The sequence below is a fragment of the Heteronotia binoei genome, chromosome 7 (genome assembly GCF_032191835.1).
Source record: "Heteronotia binoei isolate CCM8104 ecotype False Entrance Well chromosome 7, APGP_CSIRO_Hbin_v1, whole genome shotgun sequence".
Taxonomy (NCBI): Eukaryota; Metazoa; Chordata; class Lepidosauria; order Squamata; family Gekkonidae; genus Heteronotia; species Heteronotia binoei.
The window spans coordinates 61,472,131-61,498,260 of NC_083229.1; the positions used below are offsets into that span (position 1 = coordinate 61,472,131).

The window sequence follows — 26,130 nt, forward strand, 5'->3', positions numbered from 1 at the left end:
AAAGAACTTTCTAACTAGAGAAGGAAGAACAAGTTAAAAAACCTTCAGATTAAAGTTCACTCTCCTATCCTGTGTATCAGTATTTAAATTGTTGTCCATTTAGTTTCACCTTCACTAGGATGGGACAAAAAGTCTTGTACACAGAGAAGAATGTACAATCACAGAGAGAATGTGTTTTATAGAATTTTTTGGCTGTAACCAAAGCAAATTTATTTTATAATGAACGAAGATCCAGCCACATAGTGGTAGGTAAATAAAGCAAGGGAAGAGTGTCCCAGGATCTTCAGAAGTGCCTTTGAGTACTCCATTGCTGGCAGGAATAAGTTGGAGAGGTGTGACTTGATTGGAGAATCTGGCCTGATCACCATGTTGTCCAAATAAAGGTGGACATGAACCTCTTGCTCCCTTAACTTTACAATGAAGTTGATCAAGATCTTTGTGAAGACTCTTGGTGCCTTGGAGAGGACAAATGGAAGATTCCTGAACTACAGGTGGGAGTCTCCAACACAGAATCGAATGTGGAGGTACACTTTCATCAGATCTATTGAAATGAGTAAGATGTAACTATTGCCTTGGTGTTGAATTTGGCTTGCCAGGCCCTGAGCCATAGGGTTCTTCTGATGGCTGCTGCAGATGCCACAGCCCTGGATAAAAAAATTAAGGAATCCTGTGTACCATATGCAGTAAATGAGGTGCCTTTGAGCACTTCATTGCTGTCAGGAATAAGTTGGAGAAGTTTTCTTATCCAGATAATAGCTGCTCTTGAGACTACTGATGCAAAGTTTGATGGGGGAGTGGTGAGTGGCCGTGTTGGTCTGAATGAACAGAACAGCTAGGTTATAGCTACTAAGTTTGTGGCAGAAACACAAATTGAACCAAGGACTACGAGATTCACAGATCAGTCTCTTTGGAGTACTCCTAAACAGGTCTATTCAGAAGTCAATCCAAATTCAGTTAATGGATTTTGCTCCCTGGAAAGTGTTCTTAAGGTTGTAACCTTAGTGACTTTTAAGAGACGATGTGTATTTGAGGAAGCATCTTAAGACCTTGATTAACTCTGAAGTAATTCAGTTGTTTTCTAGGTGCTGATTCATAGTGAGTTGTGGGTTGCAGTGGCACCTTTAAGAAGTGTGCTTGCACATAAAAGTTTATACCCAGAATTCAACTTGTTGGTCTTAAAGGTGCCATTGGACTCAAAACTTCGTTCTCTCTCAGCATCCATTCCTGCCCCTTCATCTCTCTGCAATATGAAAGCAATACTACAGACCTACCTGACAGAGTTGTCAGTAAGGATTGCAACAAGTTAAGATTTGTGTACTCTCATTTGCTTGTCTCTGTGGACCAATTAAGCACTCTATGACGGCAAAAGACTCTTCCCTGAACATGGAGACTTCTATGTGTGTGTAATGAATTTACCACAGCACAGTTATGATGCAGGAAAAAAACAAACTTCCTGTTCTGTAACACATGCACATGTCCACTCAAAGCATGTATATGCCTGCCATTAGGGCTGGAAGCTTATTTATTATTTGCAATATTTATAGTACAGGGATTATGCAGGGGAAAAAAACCATATCACTTTTAGGTTGTGTATGCATGTGTTAATTGTATCACATCAGAAGAGGTATTCCCACCTGGATACATGCAAGAAGACAGAATCCCTCATCTGAGGTGACCATTGCTATATGGGATACGACTGATGATCTAGGAAGCATTTAAGGGGGTGACAACTGTAGTCATATTTTATATTGAAGACAAGTACCTTTGAGTGCACACTGAATGATTTTCCCTGACTATGCCATCCACCCACACAGCTGGAACTAAGTACCAGGGCTACCTTCCAACACAGCTGGCAGAGCTTCCACATAGTCCCAGGCCTTCTCTTTTTAGAAATACATTCTCCCCTCACTTCCCTTGACGCACTTCTGTGAGTGAAAGTCAAATTAATGTTTACATTGATAAAACATGCGTGCTGGTAGTCTAATACCCACAGTGAAAGTGACACCAATGCTCACTTTTCTCCTCTGCATGGGCACCTGCAAGTGCCTGTAAAGAGAATAATGTTACAATGATCTCAGTATGCGAGTGTTTAAAATGGCAAATGCTCACTGGGAGATTGGGAACTCTGCTTTCCAGTGACTGTAATACAGAATTATCTATCCAGTCTTCACTCAATAGCTTTCTTTCTCCTGCTATAAAGGAGGATCTTATTTTTTTTAAAAAAAAGGAAAAAAACCCACATAGGTTTAAAAAGCCACTTAGCATGCTTGCACAGTCACCGCCTTATATTGCCAGTTTATAAGTTACAGTCTTGATCTATGAGGGAACCCTGCTGCCTGGTCAAGCCCTGATCAGTACAGAAGGGAAGAAAGCATGGATTTCCAAGGTAGAAATAAAATACTAACTTTGATCCAATCATAATTCTTCCTGCTGAAGACTGCTTAAAGTTGTGTTGATGAACTGTTCTGTACATCCGTCTTTTTTTTTTGTTAGAAATTCAACAGAAAACCCAGTTTCAACATCAACACAGTTGAAACACCAACACAGACAAACCACAAGAGGCAGAAATTATTAAAAGATAATGGGATAGCAAATATTGAACAGCTTTTTAAAATTAATTTTGACAGCTGTATCAGTAACACCATTAAATATATACAAAAACCTACATAGCTAAACCTGAAAGTTTGAGTTGCCTAAGACATCCGAGTAAGTTCATTTCTAAGTAATGGTTTTAAGGAGGTAGTTACTGATCTAATGCTCTAGGATGCCAGTCTTCAGGTGGGACTTGGGGATCTTCTGGAATTACAGCTCATCTCCAGACTACAGAGGTCAGTTCCCCTGGAAAAATGGATGCTTTGGAGGGTGAACATTATGGTGTTGTACCCCACTGAGGTACCTGTCCTCCCCAGGCTATACCCCCAGTCTCCAGGAATTTCCCACCCTGGAGCTGGCAGCCATACCACCCCACCACCCGTCACTGGTCAGATAACCCCAAGGCTATTCTATTACATGTTGGTAACTAGAGCTGCTTGATAGGTTTTTGGGTATGGGTGATGTATGCAAATCTCTAATCATGTACTCCTCCCCTCCCAAATGGCAGACATAGAGATGTGCTAATGAATCCCAGTAGGCAGACACCAGCAAGATTTTTGTGGTATGCGCTTTCAAGAGTTGAAGCTTCCTTTATTGGTGTCTAAAGTGCTACTAGACTTGAATCTAGCTCTTCTACTGCAGACCAACATGACTACGTTCTGAAGCAGACACAGAATGTATCTTTCCTATATATATATTTTAAAAAGGTAAAGGTAGTCCCCGGTGCAAACACAAGTTGTTTCCGACTCTGGGGTGACATCGCATCATGACGTTTTCATGGCAGACTTTTTACATGGTGGTTTGCCATTGCCTTCCCCAGTCATCTACACTTCCCCCTCAGCAAGCTGGGTACTCATTTTACTGACTTGGAAGGATAGAAGGCTGAGTCAACCTTGAGCCAGATACCTGAACCTAGCTTCCACTGGGATCGAACTCAGGTCGTGAGCAGAGAGTTTGACTGCAGTACTGCAGCTTTACCACTCTGCGCCACAGATATCATATACTCCTATACCAGCCCTTAATTTGAAGCCTATATGATGAGGTAAACAGAGTAAAGGTCTTCATTAGAAGCCTATATGATGCAGTTAACAGAGCAGAGGATTTAGGACACATATTTTCTGATTAGAAATGATAAGAGGGAGATCAGATCTTCAAAATAAATACCTGATGCCAACAGAATAACAGTGAAATGCATAGTAAAGAGGAGAATGTAATAGGCTCTAGTGTGCAAAGGACATCTCCAAGGGCCAGTAAGAATTTCCTCAGGTGTGAATTATTATCTTAAGCTTCCAAATTGCCATGTTCCTGAAGCATAAAGAGTTGCAAATTCTTTTCTGTGGCAAAGGGAATTCAACTGACAAATACCTGGCCTCATGGTTATTGGAGCTCTGATAGAGCTGCTTATGCTTGTATTTATGTGACCCCTAAGAAAAGAACAGTCAGGGCTAGCCCTAGACCTTTTGGCATCCTAGGCAAGGCTAACTACTTGCACCTCCCCTTCCTCTGGGGTCACTGTGGACAGATCTCCCCATTCTGTCCTATGGGCCCACAGGTTAGAATGGAGGGATTAGGCTGCCGCTGTGGCATGATGCAGAATGGAGGCATCAGGGGGGAAGATCCTTTCCCAGGGGTGCAGAAAACAGGGAGAAAGCCCCGCTGCCCACACCTCTTGGAGACTCCAAAAGACCCATATGGGGGAACTGGGAGAGGCATCCGGTTTGGGCAGCAGCATGACATCACTAAGTCACGTGGAGGGAGCCCAATTTGGTGTCTGGCGTAGTAGGCAATTGTCTAGTTTGCCTAGTGGTAGGGACAGCCCTGAGAACACTAACTGAGGGTGTGTTCACACTACACTAAATACTGTGTTTTGTAATTGGATTTTTTAAAGAATGCATTTTGCAAAATCCAGTTGCAAAATGCATTATTTAGTGCAGAGTGAACACACTCTGAGTCTCACCAGATTGGAAATGGCTTCCAATAGGAAAGCCCAAATTTATTGTGAATAAAATGGTTATTATGTAGCAAACATCCATGCTAAAGCAGCCTGTGAGTATGGATAAGGGAGGCGTAGAGAGAAATATGGTTCATTTGTGATTCATTTGCAGGTACTTGAAAATATTAAGTTGTGAAAAATATGATAGAATGCCAGACTAGCATCTGGAAGACCCTGCTGTGCCATGGATGTGGTTATTGTGAGGACAGAACAGAGGAGAAGAAAATTATGTAAGCCCCTTTGGGTCCCAGTCAAAGAGAAATGTCAAATATAGCTGAAGTAAATAACATTCTCTGCATCTGTATTTGCATGATCAAATTGCTGCCAAACTGATGAGTGTATTTGTGGGCTCCCACTTATAAGGAATGAGAAACTATCTGTGATTGCTGTGTGTGTGTGTTTCCCCCTGTTGTGGTGCTCAGGGTTTGTTCCCATCAAAAATCTGAGAAGTCATGACAAATGGAGGAGGCCCATCAAACAGTGGAGAAGGTCCTTCAGACAGTTTTTAAAGATGAATAATTGACCAAAAGACAATTCAAAAGCTGGCTTCATTAAAAAAGAGACTTTGAAACAGCAGAATGCATTTGGTGACACACCACTACAGGATATCTGTGCGTTATGAGGGGAAAGGTGCCCTAATAAATCATGTGAAAGGTATGAACCACAAAGAGGTAGAAAAACAGTATAGACCAGAGATCTATGTCACTTTGTCAGACAGGGCCATGCATGCCAGGTACAAGAAACAAAAACTTTACAAAGGAGACAGGCAAACCTGACTGTTTTTTACTCAAAATACAAACATGCTTAAAACATTACTCTCAAAGTATCTCCCTGATGCCCATCCTCCCACTTCCACTGTTACACATTAGCACTGGGGCAGCATACAGGGGCATAATGCAAGCCTTTGCCATCTGACAGTAAAGGTAATTAGTTGCTTACGGGCCAGATAGGACTTCCGTCCTGCAAGCCATACATTTGACACTTTTATAGACAAAAACTACTAGTGACCACTTTCTTTGATAAACCAGATTCCTCACGAGTGAATCAGGTTACTGCAGCCAAAGTGGTAGGCCCAGTTATGCACCATCATAGTTATGCAAGTCAAGACTGCACAAATAAACTGCTGCCAAGAATGTTGTCTGATTCTGGCATAGCAAAAATATGTCTTGTAGATGGACAAAAGTCTCCAGCACTGTGGAGAACATTTTGGCACCAAAATCCAAAGAATTGTTGCTGGAGGACTTGGATGCTGCACATTTTTTCTCAATAGGACGTGACACCTCCAATAAGGGACACAGAAAATTCTTTCTAATGACTGTTCATTACTTGTCTGTAACAGAGGGACTTAAAGAAGGACTGCTTGACTTCTATAATGACAACAAGGAGACCAGTGAGGCAACTGCAGCACAGCTCTGCAGTGTGCTACAGGACAATGGTCGCAGTTTAGGCAGAGTGTCATTTTATGTTGCTGACAATGCTGCAGTGAATTCTGGGAAACAAAAGTCAATGTTTCAAAAACTTAAACAGCTTAACAAATGACTGATAGATGTGTGTCCTGCAAATGCAATGTCCTTCATGATAGCCTTAAAATGGGGGAAAAAGCAGAGTTTTATTATAGAAGTCTTTGTCACACAAATATATAGCAAATTCTCATGTTCAGTCAAAAGTACAGACTTCCTGAGGTCCTTCTTTGAGTGTGTAGAGATCTAATTTGGCATATGCAGTGGTTGCCATTTATGCCTGCTATTGAATGGCTTCTTCAATGCTGGCCTGCACTTCCTGCCATGTGGGGAAGAATGTGAAAAAATTGTGTGGGAAAGATTCAGCCCAGAAGAGGAGTCATCTCTTTCTCTGAGTTATATGTACTTCCTACACAATGATGACATTGTTCAATGATGACACTGTTCAATCCTGTTGTGAAAAAACAGTTCTTTGCAGGGCTTTTTTGGTAGAAAAAGCTCAGCAGGAACTCATTTGCATATCAGGCCACACCCCCGATGTTACCATTGTTCTACACAAGGTTTTTTGTAGAAAAAGCCCAGCAGGAACTAATTTGTATATTAGGTCACACCCGAGACCAAGCCAGCCGGAACTGCGTTCCTGCTCAAAAAAAGCCCCAGTTCTATGAAAGATTGGCCATTCTGGTCAACATCTCTGTATCTCAGAGGCAAGATTCCAAACAGAAGCAGACCAGACATTCTCAAGGTACACTGACTACCTTGAGAAATGGTATAATTTTGATTTGTCAGTGTTCAAAGACATAGAACTGCTCTTGCTTGACAGTCCTGTGATGTGCAATCCATTAGAGAGTCTTGTCAAAACCCTTAATTTTGGCCCTGATAGACACTGACAAGCTGTTCAATAATTTCTGCATTGTGTCAAAATGCCAAAAAGAGGTTTTTCTCACAGGAAGAAGATAGACCAGAGATGGGTAAAGGTGTTCAGCAGCATTTCAGACAATGGTGACACCCATCTGTTGAAGTTGGTCTCTTTTGCACTGTCTATCTCTGTATCCAATGCCTACTGTAAGAGTCTTCAACTTGATGCAGCTCTGGAGCAAGGAAAGAAACTGGCTGAGTGACAGGCTTGTCAAAGCAGAACTTGAGGTAAAACTGAATTTCACTGTGCACTATGAAGAATTCTGCAAGTTTATGAAGTCAAGACCAGAGTTGATGAAAGAATCAAGAAGCCACAATAAATACTGCTTTCCTTTCTGAAAGTAGAAAGCAGTATAACCATGACAGTTTCTTTTGTTTCATTCATTTGTCATGTGCTGTTTGCTTGTTTTGTTTGTTCTAATTGCTAAATGTACAGTATGTATTTTGGAACAGAATCTGGACTGCTTGAGGATACTCTGAATGCATATTATAACCAACATATTCTAAGGCTTTTCAAAGTGAGAAAATCTGACCTTGAGAGTTTGGTCTGTACTTTTTCTTTATAAATGATGAACTTAGTAACAACATACCCAAATATTGGAATATACTGGACAAAACTCTAAGCATAACTTTAAAAACCTTTTCTTTGTTTTGAAAGAACATCTAATCTGAGATCTACATCTAATCTGAGATCTACACAGTGATATACATTTACCCCCCACTCAATTCATTTTTATCAGAAACTAGCTTACCACAGGGCTACTTTCCCTGTGCAAACTGAACATACTGTAAGTTTATATATAGTGTTACGGAATTTAAGAAGCCAGCAGATGTGAAACAATACCTGCTCAAAGATTTCACTACATGTAGTTCCAAAATAGGTTGGAACTACACTCTTGTAATAAGATATATATGGAGAAAACATCTGGAAATTTTAAAGCATGTATTGCTGAACACTAAAACATTTATTTATTATTTTGATTTATAGCCCACCCTTTCCCAATTGGGCTCTGAGTGGGTAACAGTTGTTATCCGCTCAGAGTCCAGTAATTTAGTATCTCCCTCAAAAACCACCCAGGTGCTCATTTAGTCCAACACTCTCCAATATAATCACAAACCAACTAATTAGGACATTCAAAAAGTACAGAGTCATCACGACAAGGTAGATTCAGGTGAGTAGCCATTGTTCATCTGAAGCAAAAGAACAAAGTTTGAATCCAGTGGTACCTTTAAGACCAACGAAGTTTCATTCTAGGTATAAGCTTTCCTGTGCATGCACAGGTCTTCAGATACACTGAAACAGATTTGCTTAAGCTTTACAGAGAGGTAAAGAGAGGAAGAAGGAAGTGAAATGGATCCTTACACTTCAAACTATAGCTCTTAAGAGTCCAGACTTTTAGTAATTGGTGCGACTATAAAGTTTACTGTATGATGGTCATCTGTTCTACAGCTTTATTGTGGTGGGAGCATTCTCAGAGATGGTTGCATTATACTTTTTAATTTAGGGAGTTTTATTTTAATCTGAAAATGATGCAGTAAATAATTTAGTCTATATAAACTCACTAAAGGTAACTTCTTTGCTCTCCTGTTAGCTGATGGCATCAAGCAGTGGTAGTGGATCTAAATCTATCAAATGGGCAAGTGTACATGTAGAAAATGTCATATATTATTATGCCCTCAATATGTAGCCAATATTATGGGAAGCATAGTACTTCACCTTCCAATATTACAACCAAATATTATGGGCAGCATAATACTTCACCTCCCAATATTATAACCAACTTGAAAAATGGTTTTGTTGTCTCAAATACAGTTAATATTGAATCAAACAGATTTCCACAAAAATACAGAGAACTGTAATATACTTTTCTCTTTACTTTAAGGTACAATATTTTAACATAAATTAATTTTACATCAATACCTATTTTATGACAAACTACTAAAGTCTTAATAGCAGCAATTAAAAAAGCCACAAGTTTCAGAGGCTCAATAACTGAGTCATAGACCTTATACCCTTAATGGATTCTATTATAGTCCTAAATTCAAACTGGAGCCATATTGAGTGAAGGAAATAGTACTAGTATTTTAACTGTAAAGTTGCGGTTTCTTTAACAGAGCAATCTTAAGAGGAGGATCTGAAGTGCACAGGGAGCTGATCTTTTCAACAGCGTAAGGGCCAGTTATGATGGCGCAGGCCCCTGCGGCCACCTGTTGGTGCAACTGTGGCACAGGCCACTGCACCAGCATGACTGTGGCTGATTTGGGGGGCATGGCCAGAGTTAGTTGGCTCCTTGAGTATTTGCAGCCTGGGAATGCCCCTTGCCAGAGGCCAACATTATGCCAACACTATGCCAACATAGCCCACAGGTGCCAACTGAACTGAAAAATCAACCCCCCCTCCCCACCATTGCAGCTGTGCCACTTAGGCTTGGAGGAGCTCAGGATGCTGACTACAGACTCAGCCGATCACTTCCCAACCCAGGGTGGCCAAGCCCCCTTCCAGCACCCATTCATGGCCCACACTTTGCAAAAAACTTCAGCCAGGACATCTTACAACTAAGCAGTTAGGACTCTGTCTCGGAGCTCCCTGCCATGTGGACTTAGAGCAAGCAGCAAGGCACTTTGATGATAGGGACAGCATAGAAAGTGTACTTAGCACTAACACCCATGGAGGAAAGCAAACTCCATACTTTGTGGCTTGTCTTCTTCCATTCTGGAAACCTAACAGGTACCTCATCTCTGGAGGCTTGATCCAAAGAGACAACCACACACTGACAGGTAAACAAGTACAAGGATCACAAACCTGCTCCCATTTCTTTTTGCTTGAGGCCAGGTGCTGTAACAGTACCTAATGCATTCAAACCCAGCCTTGAGTTTGTGCAGGGGCAGCACAAGCCACAGCCACACAATACCATAGCCCCTGACATGCCATGAGAAAAGATTCCAGGAAAGTTTCCTGGGAGAACTGCAGGGGGGGGGGAATGTTTTCATGTACCTGAAGATTATCACCATCTTCAAGGACTTGGAAGGGCTATCATATCAAGGATGGTGCAGAATTGTTTTCTGTTGCCCCAGAAGGTCAGGAGGTGGTGAGCTCTCCTTCTTTGGAAGTTTTTAAACAGGGGCTTGATGGCCATCTGGCAGCAAGGGTTGCATCAATGTTTATTTCTCATGGCCCTTTCTTACATGCCCAAGGAAATGCTGATTGCCACTTTGGGGTCATTCACCAATTTTTCTCCAGGCCAGTTCGACAAGGAATCCTGGAAGTTTTTGATATCTTCTAAGTATGGAGCAGGGGTCACTGAGGATGTACGTATATGGAGGAGATATCTGTGAATTTCCTGCATTGTGCAAGAGGTTGAACTAGATGATCCTGGAGGTCCCTTCCAACTCTATTATTCTATGAACCAAACAATGGACTATAAAGTTCAGCCATTTGCCTGTTTTCCACCCTTGGCAGAGTACAGGGCATGTTGGTAGTCTGGTGTGTGTATGTGTGTGGGTGGTGGTGGTGGGGGGTCTGGCTGCTGCTCCACTCTATGTGGTGAATAAGCTTGATAGGAGAACCTTTGACTCATTACCTGCAGGTACTGCTATGGATGGATTGTCAGCAATTTCTAAGCACTTCAGCACAGGACAGGTGAGTGTCTAACTGATATTTTAATCTTCCACTGTTAAATGGCTTATGCTGTCTTGGTTGTCTTATGCTACTTATTGTTACCCACCCTGAGCCCACTTGTGGGGAGGGCAGGCTAGAAATAGAAGATATAAATTAAATAAACGTTCACTGAGTCCCAGGACCCTGGAAATCAATTTTCCCAAAGAGAACTGCTGTGAGTGAAAGAACACAGGGGGAAAAATCTGTGACTATCCACTTTTAAATGCCAGAAATATGCTATCTGTTTTAAATTATTAATTTTATACTGTTAAAGCAGAACAGAAAATTAGGTTTGAATGCAGTTTCTTCCCAAATTTCCAAATACCCCCAAACTGGAGGGGAAAAACTAATTGTTTCCCAAGATGGAACTGGAAGATCTAACCAGTCTTACACAGAGATGTAAAATTTCAAATTTTCCAGAAATTTTACATCTCTATGCAAGACTAGTCAGATCTTCCAATTCCATCTTGGAAAATCAACCTATTTTCTGCATGTAAATTTATTTCATTTTACTGTCACAAACAAGTTAAACAATTTGGTTGGTGCCTCATGACTCCTCAATAGGAAGAACAAATTATATGAAAGAGAATATCTCTGATTCAAATGACATCTCAACCATAACGGACAGATTAACTACTATTTTATCACTCCATCATAAAATATGTATCCTGGACTTTTACTCTATTGGATAGAAGATCTTATTAACCACTAATTGGAACTATTATTTAATTTAATTAGAGACAGTAATTGATTAGTAATTGGATTTTTATTATGTATTTATATATTTAAATGCATATTTATTTATATTAGCACATTAAATTGGGACATAGGAATGGGGGGGATTTTTACTAATGTGCTAAGAAAGAAAGTAGCAAATTTTTGACTAATCAATTAGAGGGAGAATTAGGGTGGGTTTTGATACTAATTAAATTTGATCAAATTATAGTGAGCCAGATAACCAGGGGACTGAAGGTGGAGGGTGGGCTAGGGATTTAAGTTGTAAATTGAGACAATCCAGTTAGGTGGGTGAGGCCATCCTACTATTAATAAGATCATACCAGGGCATAGGTGTGGATGCCCAGCCAGGGGATTCCAGTGCTCCTGGGGAGGGGAAGGTATGACGATGGGAATAGACAGAAGTGCAAGGGAAGGAGGTGGAGACAAAACAGTGCTCGGCCCCCTTCCAGTCTACTTCCCATCCCAATGGTGACAGGTAGAGGGGCCAAGAGGAATTGCCCGCTCCCGGCATTGGTGTTATGCAACGCCAGGTCCGTAAATAATAAGACCTCACCCCTCAGGGAATTCCTGCTTCGGCAGGACGTGGACCTGGCTTGCGTGACCGAGACCTGGGTGTGAGAGGGGGAGACGGTGGCTCTCTCCCAGATGACCCCTCCGGGTTACTCGGTCTTTCACCAATCACGGACTAGCAGGTGGGGGGGAGGGGTGGCGTTATTCATATAGGAGGGTTACTCCTTCCGGGCTCTCCCGGCCCCAACGATCGATGGTATTGAATGTGCTGGTCTGGCGTGGGATGTCGGAGAGAGGTTGGCGATCTGGCTGGTGTACCGTCCGCCTAATGCACCAGCCAGCGCCTTACCATCCCTGATGGAGGCGGTGATGGGTTGGGCGTTGGAGTACCCAGGGCTTATGGTCCTGGGTGACTTCAATGTCCATGCTGACGACGCGGCCTCCAATCAGGCAATTGATCTAGTGTCTTCCATGGCGACACTGGGACTCTCGCAATATGTTACGACTCCTACGCATCAGGCAGGGCACATGTTAGATTTGGTCTTTGCGTCCAGGATTCGGGTGAACGATATTGCAGTGGAAGCAGTACCATGGTCGGATCACCTAGCCCTCAAGGCCTGTATGGAGACGCTGCCTCAACCCTGTATGGGCGGAGAGCCTATTTTGGCTCGCCCACAGAGCCTGATAGACCCGGAACAGTTCCAAATGGCCCTACGGGATCCCTGGCGACTCCCTTGACGTCCTGGTTGAGGCCTGGCAAGATCAGCTTTCCAGGGTGATCAACGAGATCGCACCCCGACGCCCTCTGCGTCCTCGTGTGAGGCTGGCTCCATGGTATACCTTGGAGCTACGTCAGCTGAAACAAGGGCTCAGACAGCTAGAGAGGCAGTGGCGGCGTACTCGTGACGAAGCGATGAGAACATCCTATAGAACGTTTATGAGGTCTTATGAGATGGCAGTCAAGGCCGCAAAGAAAGATTACTTTGCGGCCAGGATTGCATCTGCAAATTTGCGCCGGGCACAATTGTTTAGGATAATTGGAAATTTAACTACACTGCCTCAAGGCAGACCAAATGTGAGAGAATTAGAAATAGGCTGTGAGGCTTTTGCGAAATTTTTTGCAGATAAGATCACGTCGCTCCGCCAGGACTTGCCCATCACATTGGATACAGTATATGAACTGGAGGCTCCATGCCTGTCTGGAGGAAGTCGACGGAATTCTCTCCTCTGCACGCCCAACAACTTGTGATCTGGACCCATGCCCCTCTTGGCTAATTAAATCTTGCCTGAGGGAGCTTAGATGTCCTTTACGGGACATCATAAATAGATCCCTCCTGGAGGGGCATTTTCCAACACCCTTGAAAGAGGCTAAGGTCCGCCCTCTCCTGAAAAAAAGTACAGCAGATCCGGCCGAATTGGCAAACTACTGACCGGTCTCTATTTTACCGTTTTTAGGTAAAATTATCAAGAGGGCAGCGGGGTTGTAGTTGCAGCGTTTTCTGGATGATGCTTCCATCCTAGACCCTTGCCAGTCTGGCTTTCGTCCAGGTCACAGGACGGAGACAGTGCTGGTCGCCTTGGTGGATGACCTCCAGCGGCATCTGGACTGAGGCGGTGTGGCGGTGCTGATGCTGTTAGATCTGTCGGCTGCGTTCAACACGGTCGACCATCGGCTACTGGCCCGCCGCCTCGCCGACGTAGGGGTTAGGGGGTCGGCTTTACAATGGCTCTCCTCCTTCCTCGAGGGTCGGGGACAAAGGGTGGCAATCGGGGGTGAGCTATCCCAGAGGCGCACACTAGATTGTGGGGTGCCTCAGGGAGTTCTCTCACCGATGCTATTTAATATCTATATGCGCCCCCTTGCCCAGATTGCCCGGAGGCACGGGCTTGGGTGTCACCAATATGCAGATGACACCCAGCTCTATCTGCTAATGGATGGCCGGCCTGACTGGGAATTTGGACCTGGCACTGCAGGCCACGGCAACTTGGCTAAGGCTGAGTGGGTTGAAGCTGAATCCAATGAAGACAGAAGTCCTTTGTGTGGGTCAGGGCGCTTTGGGGAGGGAAATACCTCTCCCGGTTTTTGACGGGGTGCTGCTGAAAATGGCGCACCAGGTCAAGAGCTTGGGAGTTCTACTGGAGCCTTCACTATCAATGGAGGCCCAGATAGCAGCCACTGCTAAGTCAGCCTTTTTTCACCTAAGACGGGCAAGGCAGTTGGCCCCCTTCCTAGAGCGTCAGGACCTAGCAACGTGATTCATGCAACGGTCACCTCGAGATTGGATTACTGTAATGCCCTCTACATGGGGCTGCCTCTGTGCCGAACCCGGAAGCTGCAGCTAGTGCAGAATGCGGCAGCTAGGCTGCTATTGGGGCTCCCAAAATGGGAGCACATACAACCAGGGCTGCGCGGACTGCACTGGCTGCCAGTTATATACTGGATTCATTACAAAGTGCTGGTTATTACCTTTAAAGCCCTATATGGCCGAGGACCTGCCTACCTGAGGGACCGTCTTTCCCCATATGAACCCCAAAGAGCACTGAGGTCAGCAGGGAAGAACCAACTGACCATCCCCGGGCCAAAGGAGGCAAAACTACAGAGCACTCGCATGAGGGCCTTCTCTATTGTAGCTCCACACCTATGGAACCAGCTCCTGGAAGAAGTGTGGGCCCTGCGGGACTTTGAACAGTTTCGCAGGGCCTGCAAGACCATCCTCTTTGGGATGGCCTTCGCCGATTAAAAGGAAAACAGAAGGACTTGCCTAAGTGATTTTCACCATCTGCTGAAATAGCACCAGAATGTTAATTTTAGTAATTTTAGAATCTGAAATTAAACTGTTAAACTAGCTATTGTTTTTTAAAAAATATTGTATAATTTACTGTATTGATGCTGTTAGCCGCCTTGAGCCTGCTTCGGCGGGGAGGGTGGGATATAAATAAAATGATTGATTGATTGAAATACATTTTTGGGACAATGAGACTCTTGCATACAAGCAAATTTTTTTTGGGGGGGGGGGGGCGATGTTCAGAAAAACTTTAATTTTACATTCTTAAGTAGACGTGCAGTAATTGGCCTCTACATGAAAAAAGATGAACAGCTTAAGTAAAGGTGAATATAAACTTCTAAAATTTGTTTTTATTTCTAGCAGCCAGATTTTACAATAGCTCATGACCCAGGGCTATGAGCAGTAGCTATTGAGAATATGTACACATATGACATTATGTGCACATAAAAATCAGGCCAGCTTTAACTGGTAAATATTTTTATATTCAGAACCATAAGGTCTATTTATAAACAGTACACTGTGTTTAGCAACAATTGGCTGGTACATAGGAAAGATTTATTTCAAAATTAAACAAGCCACTTCATATAAGATTAAGCCTCTCATACAAGATGAACTAAAGCATTATCACAGTGTAATGGGGCCAAAAAACAAGGGGTACCAGAATAATAAACGGATGTGGGACCATCTGGAAGAGAAAAATAAATGTGGGTAGGGAGGGTAAACAGAATGCTGGAAACTGTTCACTGATCATTTTAAAATCTAAAGTTCCAGCAATATACTGGCATATTCAAAATAAGCCAACAGGAAACATTATATGCAATTAGAAGTTTATGGGATTTTATTGTTATTTTCCTTTAAATACAAATCACACCCACAACAACTCCCCATATTTCACTTTCAGGGGTCATTCGTAGTCAGTTTTGCTTCTGACTACTGAGACTTTCCCCTGTAATCCTGTGCTTCTACGCCTTACATTTGATGATTTCAACAAGAACACTGAATGTCATTAAATACAGTTCATCTTTCAAAAGGTGTGAATTTTTAAGGATTATTACCCAAGAGGCTGTGTTTGCACACTCTGAGCTGGTAAAAGTATCTCTTAACTCCAGTTAAGAAAGATGGAATGAGCAGTGCCATCACCAACTCTTTCCCTAAACCTTCCCTGGAGTGAAATACCTCAAAGTACAGCTCTACAGCTTTATCCTATAGCCCTATGCCTTTATCATAGATGGATATAGAATAGATGAGTTTAAAATTGTCAAAGAATCTGAATCTGTGCCTAACAACTTTCACTAAAACAAAAAATGTGCATCATAAAATGTATATTTTTCTGCAATTTGTCAAAATATTTCAAGTTTCCATGTTACTATGAGCAGCATAAAAAGAGGATATATCTACTTTAGTCCAATGAATTACAAATTATGCCACAGCTTTCTATCAAATTTTAGCAATCCCTCAGTCCTCCAAGGCTGCATATATAAAGCTAACAATTCATGAAACTGCAATTCTATCACTATTAACAGTGATAAAGTGAATCTACAACATTAGTCAATGTGAGGTTTTCATTTTACAGGAGGGAGCAGTTCGGTGTGTGTCCATCTCCCTCTACCCTTCTAGAGCTGGGAAAAGTTGAGATATGTGAGCTCAACCATAATAATGATTAGCATTTATATATTTATTGTTTCACTTACATTTTCTTACAACCATTCCTTAAGGCAACTGAACACTGTCTCATATCCCTTAAGTTTTGAGGAATGGAAAATGAGATAAAACCTAACATCATATAGTAAAATCACTGGTGAGTTTAGCTTATGTTCTTAACCATATATTTCTCAGAATGGCAGATAATTCCCAACCAAGCCCTCTCTCCCCTTCAAGTCTCTGCTTTAAAGTGTAAAGCTGAAAAGGTAATGAGGGGCTACAGACAGTTTAAGGTTTCAGTTGTGGAGGACTGGAGATTACATTGTATCTCTGCTGGGTGATAGTATAGACACATTTATTTAAGATCAAAGTGGAATAAATGCCAATTATGAATGTTAACTTCAATTAGAGAAGAACAATAGTTACAGATTACACATCTAAATTTACCATGATCAGTTTTAAAGCAAGACTCTAAATATCATCTAAATAAATTTGGAATGATCATAACCCTATGAAAGAAATGTTTCCTAAATTAAATATTCTGGAATCTCTCAAAATTCTGTAACAACTCCAGCATAATAAATCTAGACCTTGTATTCAGATCATCACATTCAAACCCATTAACCCCCAGGAACAAACCAGGCAATGCTGCCGCCTATCAAATCTGCTTGCTGTTGCAGAATTATTTTTATGCTAATTGTGCAGACTGGCTTCAGCTGAACAGGAGAAGCGGGATGGGACCCGGGATCTGCCTGCTGTGGGGAGTTCTTTCTCCATCATACGCAGACTTGGCTGGCAGCCTTCTCCTGTCTGGCAATTTAAATTGCCGGGCAGGAGAAGCTGGCCCTGTGATCTCCTTGTGACAGGAAACTCTCTCCCCATCACATGCAGACCTGGATGGGAGGCTTCTCCTGGCTCTTTAAATGCTTTTTCCAAGCCATGCCACAGCCATGGCACAACAACAAATACTGGTAAGGGTTTTTTTGGAGAAGGGTTGGGTAAACCAAATTCACACCCCTAACGTGCATCAGACACAGTATTGAAAGACAAAAAAAGGGAAGAGATTATTCAATGTTTACTAAGATGCATATGCACAAGGACTGTATAAGTTTAATTTTATAAACTGAAAAGTTGCAGATTGTACATGCATAATAAAAGCCTACCATACACAGATCTCAAAATGCTCAGCAAAAACTTTGTTTTTCTGTATCGTCTTCTCTTGTGTTTTTCAATGCTGATAAGATCTGAAAATATTTTCACTGTTCAGAGAACTGCTAGGTACCAAATTCTGTTTCTAAAATCTTGAGACATATCTAAGAAAATTAAACTTATGTATTTTATTTGATACACTTATTTGTTGCCTTTGCACCCAAGTATGGTCTCTAATCAAAACTTTAAAACAGTTCAACATTAAAACGGCATTTAAAATAAAGTATCTACAAAACAAATATTACTATACTACAGCAACCAAACAAAAAAGCCTTCACCAGCTGGTAGATGATAATGAAAGAGGGAGATAGATTAATCTTTCTAGAGTGGGAGTTCCGAAGTTTGGATGCCATAACTTAGAAGGTCCTTTTAAGGACTGCCACCTGTATAGCCTTGGATAGTGGGTGTGTGTGTGTGTGTGTGTCTGAATCAGGACTTCTGAAAATGACAGGATGGGAAGATTCATATGGTGGAAGGCCATCCTTAAGGTATTTTCAGATACTTCTGTTTTATAATATAAGTTAATTTTTCTCGGTCTTAAATGTAACATTAGAACAGGTCAAGGTGGATAGCCACGTTAGCCTGTCTGTAGCAGCAGAAAAGAGCAAGTGCCAGTGGCACATTAAAGGCTAACAACATTTGTTGCAGGATATGAGCTTTTGTGAATCACTGTTTACTTCTTCAGAGCAAGAGTCCTCCCAGTGACATTTTACCTGGTGCCTAAGTATTTTCAGAAAGTGAATAAAGCCAGGTGGGGCACCTGCCTGGTATGGCTTTTGATTGGCCACTGAAAGCCTGATCAGCTGTGAAGATAAAAATAGAATTGCTTCAGCAGTAGCAACCAATGTTGGTTTTATTCTCTCACTCCTGTTTCCCAGTGCATTTTTAAAATTACCATTCTTCTCCCCTGCACATGGACTTCCCATTTGTCTGGCTCTGCCTCCCATGGCAGCTATAACAGTGCGCCTCGCGGTCTCACTGGATCGCTTCTATATGCGGCTTATGGCTATCCCAGCCCCTCTTCCGCCTCAGTTCTTCCTTTCGAATTTTACCTCACAACTATGAAACTCAAGGGGTGGGTGTAATATGGATTTCTCACTACTAGTCTCTTCGGGGTTTTTGTTTTGCTTTCAGATGGATATAAACTCAGTTTGTAGGGGACCACAACAGCTCTGACAGCTTTCCCAGACTGGCACCAGAGAACTTTAAAGTAAACCACAGAAATTTATTAACGTACACACACCGTCTTCAACTGGGGAATGGGAAATATATACATGAGCTATATTGTATCTCAAGCAGTTAACAGTTTCTTCGTAGATCAGGCTTTATAATATCAAGTTCATTTAGGCCTCTCAGGTTTCACAGATCATACAGCTTTCACTCTCCAACACTATTCTGGGTTGGCCTCTTGGGTATAATGTGCCAAGTCCCTTAAGTCGACTGGTGTCTCTTCTCCCAGCCCTTCAGACTTCTAGACCAACATCTTTCCCTCAACCACCTCTTTAGCTCTTAAGAGAAGTGTCTCTGTGTCTGTGACCTCTCAGGTCTTTTACTGTGACTCTTCTCTAGTCACACACAGCCCCGTGGCTGTCTAAATAGAGTGAACAGTGAGCTCTGCTTCTCTCGAAGACTCTCCTCAGCTCCTGTCTCAGCTCCTTCTCAGACCAACTGCTCTCTTCAGCAGTCTCCCTCAGACTCCATCTGACCCTAACTGCCCTCAGCCGTTAGCTGTCAATCACCTCTGAGAGTTCCGAGCCCTCTGGCCCCCACCCTCAGATCACCTAACGCAGGCTCTATGCGTCCTTAGTTTTCTTGTTAACCCATTCATTATCTTCACAGCAGCCATTTTGTGAGTGCGCTCACTACACTATGGGAGAGTTCCAAAGGTTCCCATGGATTCTAAATTGCATATTAGGCCACACCCCCTGACATCACCATTCTTTCACACTGGGCTTTTTAATAAAAAAGTCCAGCATGAACTAATTCACTTATTAGGCCACACCTCCTGACACCAAGCCAGTCGGCACTGTGTTCCTGCTCAAAAAAAGCCCTGGTGGCATGCAAACAGCACAAACTTTCAACTGATTCATGGCACCAGGGCTTTTTTTCATGAATACATTTCCAGACAAACTGTCTTTGATCAATCTACATGTTCATCAAACTTTAAAGCAACGGGAGGGGGGGAGGGAACTCTCCAGTCTTGAAAACGTCAACAGGGACTCTACAAAACTTAACAGGCACTGCTGGCTGCCAATAACAGAGCACCCTCAGCTAGCTCTGCATCCTCTCCTCTAGGGGAGGGACAGTGGCTCAGTGGTAGAGAATCTGCTTGGTAAGCAGAAGGTCCCAGGTTCAATCCCCAGCATCTCCAACTAAAAAGGGTCCAGGCAAACAGGTGTGAAAAACCACAGCTTGAGACCCTGGAGAGCCGCTGCCAGTCTGAGTAGACAATACTGACTTTGATGGACCGAGGGTCTGATTCAGTATAAGACAGCTAAGTATGTTCCTGTGCTGGGTGTTGGCAATTAGAAAGGCAGGGGACTTGTTAAAAGGAAAGAACATTAATTTATTCCTATTATGAACCCCTCTTCCCTTATGGGGTTTGAATGTTAGATGGACTCAGGGCTCTAAGCCACCCCATCTTTCTGTTCATGCCAAGCAGAGGGGCTTACCTGCTGGGTGCCCTGACTGAGGATCCACATTTTATACCCTCCCAATTCTCCTGATAGTGAACACTTCTCCCCTGGTGGAGTTGGGTTGGCCTAAGGGCTCTGAACCACCTCATCTCTCTGCTCACCCTGAGCAGAGGGGCTTAGATACTGAATGCTTCCACTGAGGACCCAAATTTGTATCCTCCCACCCTTCCTGACTGTGAACCTCTCCTTTGATGGGATTTGTTGTTATGTAAGCTCAGGGTGCTATCTGCTCACATTGAGTAGAGGAACTTAGCTAATGGCTGCTTCAGCTGCTCAAGCTCATCCCCATTCCCCTACCACTCACATGGCAAACAGGTAGACTTGATGTTGCATGAGATGTGCGCAGCCAGGCATGAGTCTTAAGCAAGGATTGCATCTCAAGGGGACATCCCAGCTGGCCTTGACAGTGCTCCTCAGTCCCACATGTGACTAGGGGCATAGCTAAAAAATTTTCAGGGGGCCACCAGGGAGGGTGCTACTTAAATTTAACTTAATTAAATTGACAGAGCAGGGGAGGGAGAGGAGTAGCTCCTTACCCCAAGGTTCAGCCTGGTGGGACACACTTAAGCTCTTCCTCCTGTCCAATGTGTCATGTCACCCAAGTCACATGACAGATCACATGACACTAGCACAGAGATTCTCCCATGCCACCTGGCACAGTTGAGGGGAGAGAGAGCTTAAGCTGTATTGCTCATTATAAGATCCACCATTTTGAAGGCTGGGAGTCACAGCAAAGACACTAAGAGTTGCTTTGGAGTATAAGTGGGCCCTGTTCCTGCCATGGAGCTCAGGAGGACCTTGTGCAGGATTGCATCTCTCAACTGCAGCAGCTCAGTGGGGGGGGGGCACCTCTGCCACCCCAAAATGGCACCCTTGCACCTGTTCCTACTTGCACCTGCTCCTACTTACCAGCCTCCCTATGCGTTGGCCTGAAATGATTCTATAAACCTCCTTCCTTCAGCTCACCCCTTACTCCAGTGGGCAGTGGAAGAATCTGCTTTTGGAAAAGGAAGAGAAGACTGCTGTCTCAGAGCCTGGTATTCAGACATGGGATGGGGAATGTTGCAAATTGGAGAGGAGACCTCACCTCCAACACCACACCACTGACTATGGACCTGCGTGTGCACCAGACAGTGCCTTTTACGTGCACAGCCTTCACCTCCGCCAGCATGTTGGGGACCATGTCCATGACCACGTAGCCCAAGACAATGTTGCCTCTGCCCACCGACTTCCTTAGGCTACCCTGTATCATGGTGGTGATGTTTTTGTGTGATCCGCGTCCATCCCAGGAGAATGGAAGAGAACTACTTTGTAGTATGCTGGCAGGACAGTTCCCTCCCTTCCTGGGGCCTGAGCTGTGCACAGGCAGTCTGGACAGATGATCCTCTGGTTGCCACCATTGGGTGGTGAGGAAGAGGTGGTCATACTGCTGCATGCTCCAGAGGTGTGCCATGAAGTGCACGGTTCTGTCTTGCACACTGAAGAACTCAGTTTTGAAGGGTGCATGGCAGGCCAAGACTTGAAAGCTTGTGCTCCTCTGTGAGGGGATGAAGTACCAAGGAGACAGGTGATACAGCAGCACGCAAAAGGCTACATCCTCCACAACAAAGAAGGGTTGGCCATCCACAGCAATCATCTCGCCAATGAGGCGAGTGACTGCTTCCCTAACCCTCTACATAGTCCTTTTGGAAGGCACTGTTTGAGATGGTCCCAAAGGAATGAGCACTTGAAGGGTGGCCCGCCTTGATGTCCCACCTACGGTACCCTAACCCTGAGTGCAAGGAGCTTTCTTGGAGGGGCCTCCTGTGCCCTCCCCGCTTCTCCCTGCTGAGAGAGAATGAGCCTCTTCTTCCTCCCTCTGGTTGCCACTCTTTCCTCCAGCAGCAACATAGTTGGGTGCACCCTTTGCCTGTGGAGGATGGAGGACTAGTGTTGGGGCTTTGCACCCCTCTGCACATGGGTGTGATACACTCGGCATTCTGCCACACAGGGGTCACTGGGGAGGGTGTAGAAATATTTCTAAAGTGTGAGCTGGAAACAGGGCCCCGGGACTTGAGAAGGTGGGAGGCAAAGCTGTTTTCTGGCTGGGAGAGGCCACGTAGGCAGGAGCAGTAACAGAAAACTGGGATGTAGAAGGGAAGGATGCTTCCTTCCATCCTCTGGGGATCCCTGTCAAAACTCTGGGGATATTCGCCTTTCTGTCCTTCAGAACCTGCTTTTGGAGACTTGGGGCTGGCCTTGCCAGCTGACATGTGTTTCCATTCCTTTGCTGCATAGAAGAATACACCTTGATTGATGGCAGTCCTCTGGACCTGTGTATTTCAGCCGGAGATGGGGGGCTTGAAAGTTGTGAGTACACTTTACTTACTTGTGCTGTGTCGCCTGCCATGGGTTACTTTGGGGAGTCCTTGTCCATAATCAGTAGACGTCAGCCTTTCTGTCCTTCAGAACCTGCCTTTTGGAGGGGGGGGGCTGCCAGAATAGGGGGGATGCTTGCCTTGCTTCCAGTATCTGGTGGGAGGGGGGCGCTGCACAATTGAAGTTTCCCAGCAAGTTTAGTGTCACTGGCTTGTTCCTGAGCCATTCCATAGATGCCTGTAACTGCAGAGATAGCAGTGGGGAGACCCTTTATTTGGGGAGGGTGGTCTGTAAGTAGGACCCCAGAAAAGTAATCTGTTCCCAACCTGAAGAGATTGTAGAGGAGTGGGCAGCAGGGTGAGGTTCCCTGTGCATTTGGTGTGTGTAGCTTGCAGAGAATCCATTCTATATACTCCTGAACTGTTCCCTTTTCATCACCTCCAGCCTCCCGCCCATGTGAGGTTGTGGGATCTCCTGCAAACTTTTTACCATCAGATGGGTTGGACTGCATTAAATGTTTTAGGTACATTTTATATTTTAATTCTAGAATTTTAACTGTAATTTATAAATTGTATTGGAATTTCTTTGTACTGTACGTTGCCCTGAGCCCTGTTTTTCAGGGGAGGGTGGCCTAAAAAAACGAATTTAATAAACAAACAAATAAATACGCTTTTGAACCTGCACCTGGCATTTCTTAGGAGCATGTAGAAGAGCATCACAGGGAGGTTATTTATGAGTTTGGTGCCTCTAGCTTGCACAGGGTCTGTTCTATATACTGAATCTGAACCTGTCATTTTCCCGGAAAGCACTTTCCTAAGGACACCTTCTGGGGAGGAGGGAGCCATAACTCAGACCCTGTAAATTCAATCCTTACCAACCTTAGAGGGCAGGTAGAGGAGAGTCAGCCGGAGGTCCCATGTGAGTTTAGTGTCTCTAGCACACCGGGGGCAGGGAGGCATTCTAATTTTTTTGCAAACTGAACTGGTTCATTTGGTGCCTTGAAGTTCATGACAGTTCATTTCTAATGAACTGGGCATGCCACAAACTGAAACAAACAGCATTTTCCCAGTTTGTGCCCATCCCTAGTCATGAGATCACAGCCAGGCTGTTAATGATCACTGTTAATTCTTTTCTAGAAGAGTCAAAATTAAATTACATAAATTATATATTCACAAAGCATATAATAATTCAAGATGGAGAAAGTAAATTAGTCCAACTTTTTAATCATTAAAATAATTTTAGAAAGAATAAAGAGCTAACATAGAACCATTTATTTATTTGTTTATGTTAATCTCTAGTCCACCCTATCCCATGAGTGGGCTCAGGGCGGATTACAACAAATTTAAGCAATAGCAATATGCAATAAAAATTAGGAATAAATTTAAACAGTTAAAACAATAAAATTACTCCATTTTACGTAGAAGACAACTAATCAGGCCATAGTGCAAATAGAGCTGGAACTGATGATATCTCAATAGGCCCAATAAACAGTGGAATTCTGCGACAAGGGAGGCGAGACTCAATATACTATAGCATCCACGGCCTCACTCAAAGGCCTGGTAGAACAGCTCCATTTTACAGGTCCTATGAAAAGGTAGTAGATCAGGTATGGCTCTAATCTATAATGGAAGCATGTTTCACCAGGCCAGAGCCAGGGCAAAAAAAGCCCTGGCTCCAGTCAAGGCAAGACAGACATCCTTCAGGCTGGGGGCAACCAGCAAATGGTAATTAACTGAACGTAAAGTCCTTCAGAGCAAATAAGGGGATAGGCGATCTCTCAGGTATGTCAGTCCAAGGCTGCGCAGGGCTTTAAATGTCAGTACCAAAACCTTACTTATACATAGTCTACATTAAGTACTTCACTTGCACTGTATACTAGCTTAACTCAACTATCTTTTTACCTGGAATTATGTGCTCTAGATATACCTTATTTACTTTTATCTTCTTTTGCTTGAAGCATGCCAACTCTCTGGCCCATGCGTTTGTCAAACTACACCCACTCATGCTCAGGAATATACCTATCTTTGATATGGGGGGGGCGGGAGGCAGGCAGCTGCTCGTTTTATTTGAACTACATGAAATAATACACTTTACCATCAATAAGGGCATAAAACCATTACTTCCAGAGTCTAAAATTACATAACTAAACCATTAGTTATACAAGATACTGAGGTATGTTTTAAATTGTTCTATTAATTATGTGTAGGATGTTGCCCAACCATCTTTGTCTTTGGTATTATTCCACATAAACTTAAAGTATTCCTTTAAAATGCACCAAATACTCCCCTGTGACTATATATTTCAGTGGAAGATCAGTAGGTGTGGACAAATTTAATTTCAGGGAATGAATAGAATTCACAAATAGCTAAGCCACAGAAAATGAAACAAAGATATAAATTGGATTATGAGTTAACCCCAGCCATACAATCAGTGCATCTAGAAGCAAGGTCTAGCAGGAAAGCAATGAACCAAGGAGCTAGCCTAAAGATATTGCACCAGCAAGGCTTTTCCGGAACCTCTTTGTGGAAACTAAATTCTCAAAAAATGTGTAAAAGTTCACAAGAGGCACCTCTGTGTTTTTCCTTCATTTCCCTCTTGAAAATTCCAGCACCTTAAAAAAAAAGCTCTGTGCACAAGTAACCACTTCCTTCAAATTGACTTTCTTTACAGTACTGCACTTCAGATAGATTATTCACTTCTACCTATTGGTGTAACTCAGCCTTCATCCTTCCAAGGTCAGTAAAATGAGTACCCAGCTTGCTAGGGGGGAAGTGTAGATGACTAGGGAAGGTAATGGCAAACCACCCTGTAAAAAAGTCTGCCGTGAAAACGTCGTGATGTGACGTCACCCCAAAGTCAGAAATGGCTGGTGCTTGCACAGGGGACTACCTTTACTTTTTTACCTATTGCTGAGTGATGACTCCAATTCTTGTCCTCATTCATTCTATTGTGCTGGCCATAGCATCTTTCCACCAGATTCATGTGTTGTCTTACTTAGGTAGCTTCCCATTACTTCCTCTATCTAACTAGTTTGACTTGCAGCTCGGAAGCCACATGCAGCTCTTTCACACATATTGTGCGGCCCTTGAAGTTCTCCCCCCCACCACTGGCCAGCTTGGATAAGGCATTTGTCTCATTAAGTCCCTTCTCCAAATCAAGCCAGCTGAAATTAAAGTTTCTCTCCCCCTCCCTCCTTGGAGTTCATGTCTTGCAGCTCTCCAACATCTAACATTTATTCTATGTGGCTCATGTGTCAAGCAATTTTGGCCACCCCTGAACTACATTAGCAGTGCAATCCTGAGGAGAGTTACTCCAGTCTAAGCCTATTCATTTCAATGGGCTTAGAACGGAGTAACTCTCCTTAGGATTGCACTGTAAGTCTCTCAGGGCACAGACTATTCAGCAGGGAGTTCCACCAGGTTGGAGCCAGCTGGATGTCTCGGCCTGGGGACCACCAGCAAGTTCTTATCAACTGAGTATAATGCTCTTCACAGGGTATACCTGGGGAGGCAGTCCCAAAGATGCATGGGTTCCTGACAGTTAAGGACCTAAGAGGTCCAGAACCTGATCT

The 26,130-nt window shown here is 43.5% G+C and overlaps 1 protein-coding gene across 11 annotated transcripts in view; it reads right to left on the reverse strand.

Annotated features, from left to right (window-relative positions):
- The window catches only part of LOC132575187 (chromodomain-helicase-DNA-binding protein 7), a 316,612-nt gene that overhangs the window by 165,229 nt on the left and 125,253 nt on the right, over window positions 1–26,130 (reverse strand). The window lies entirely within an intron of this gene.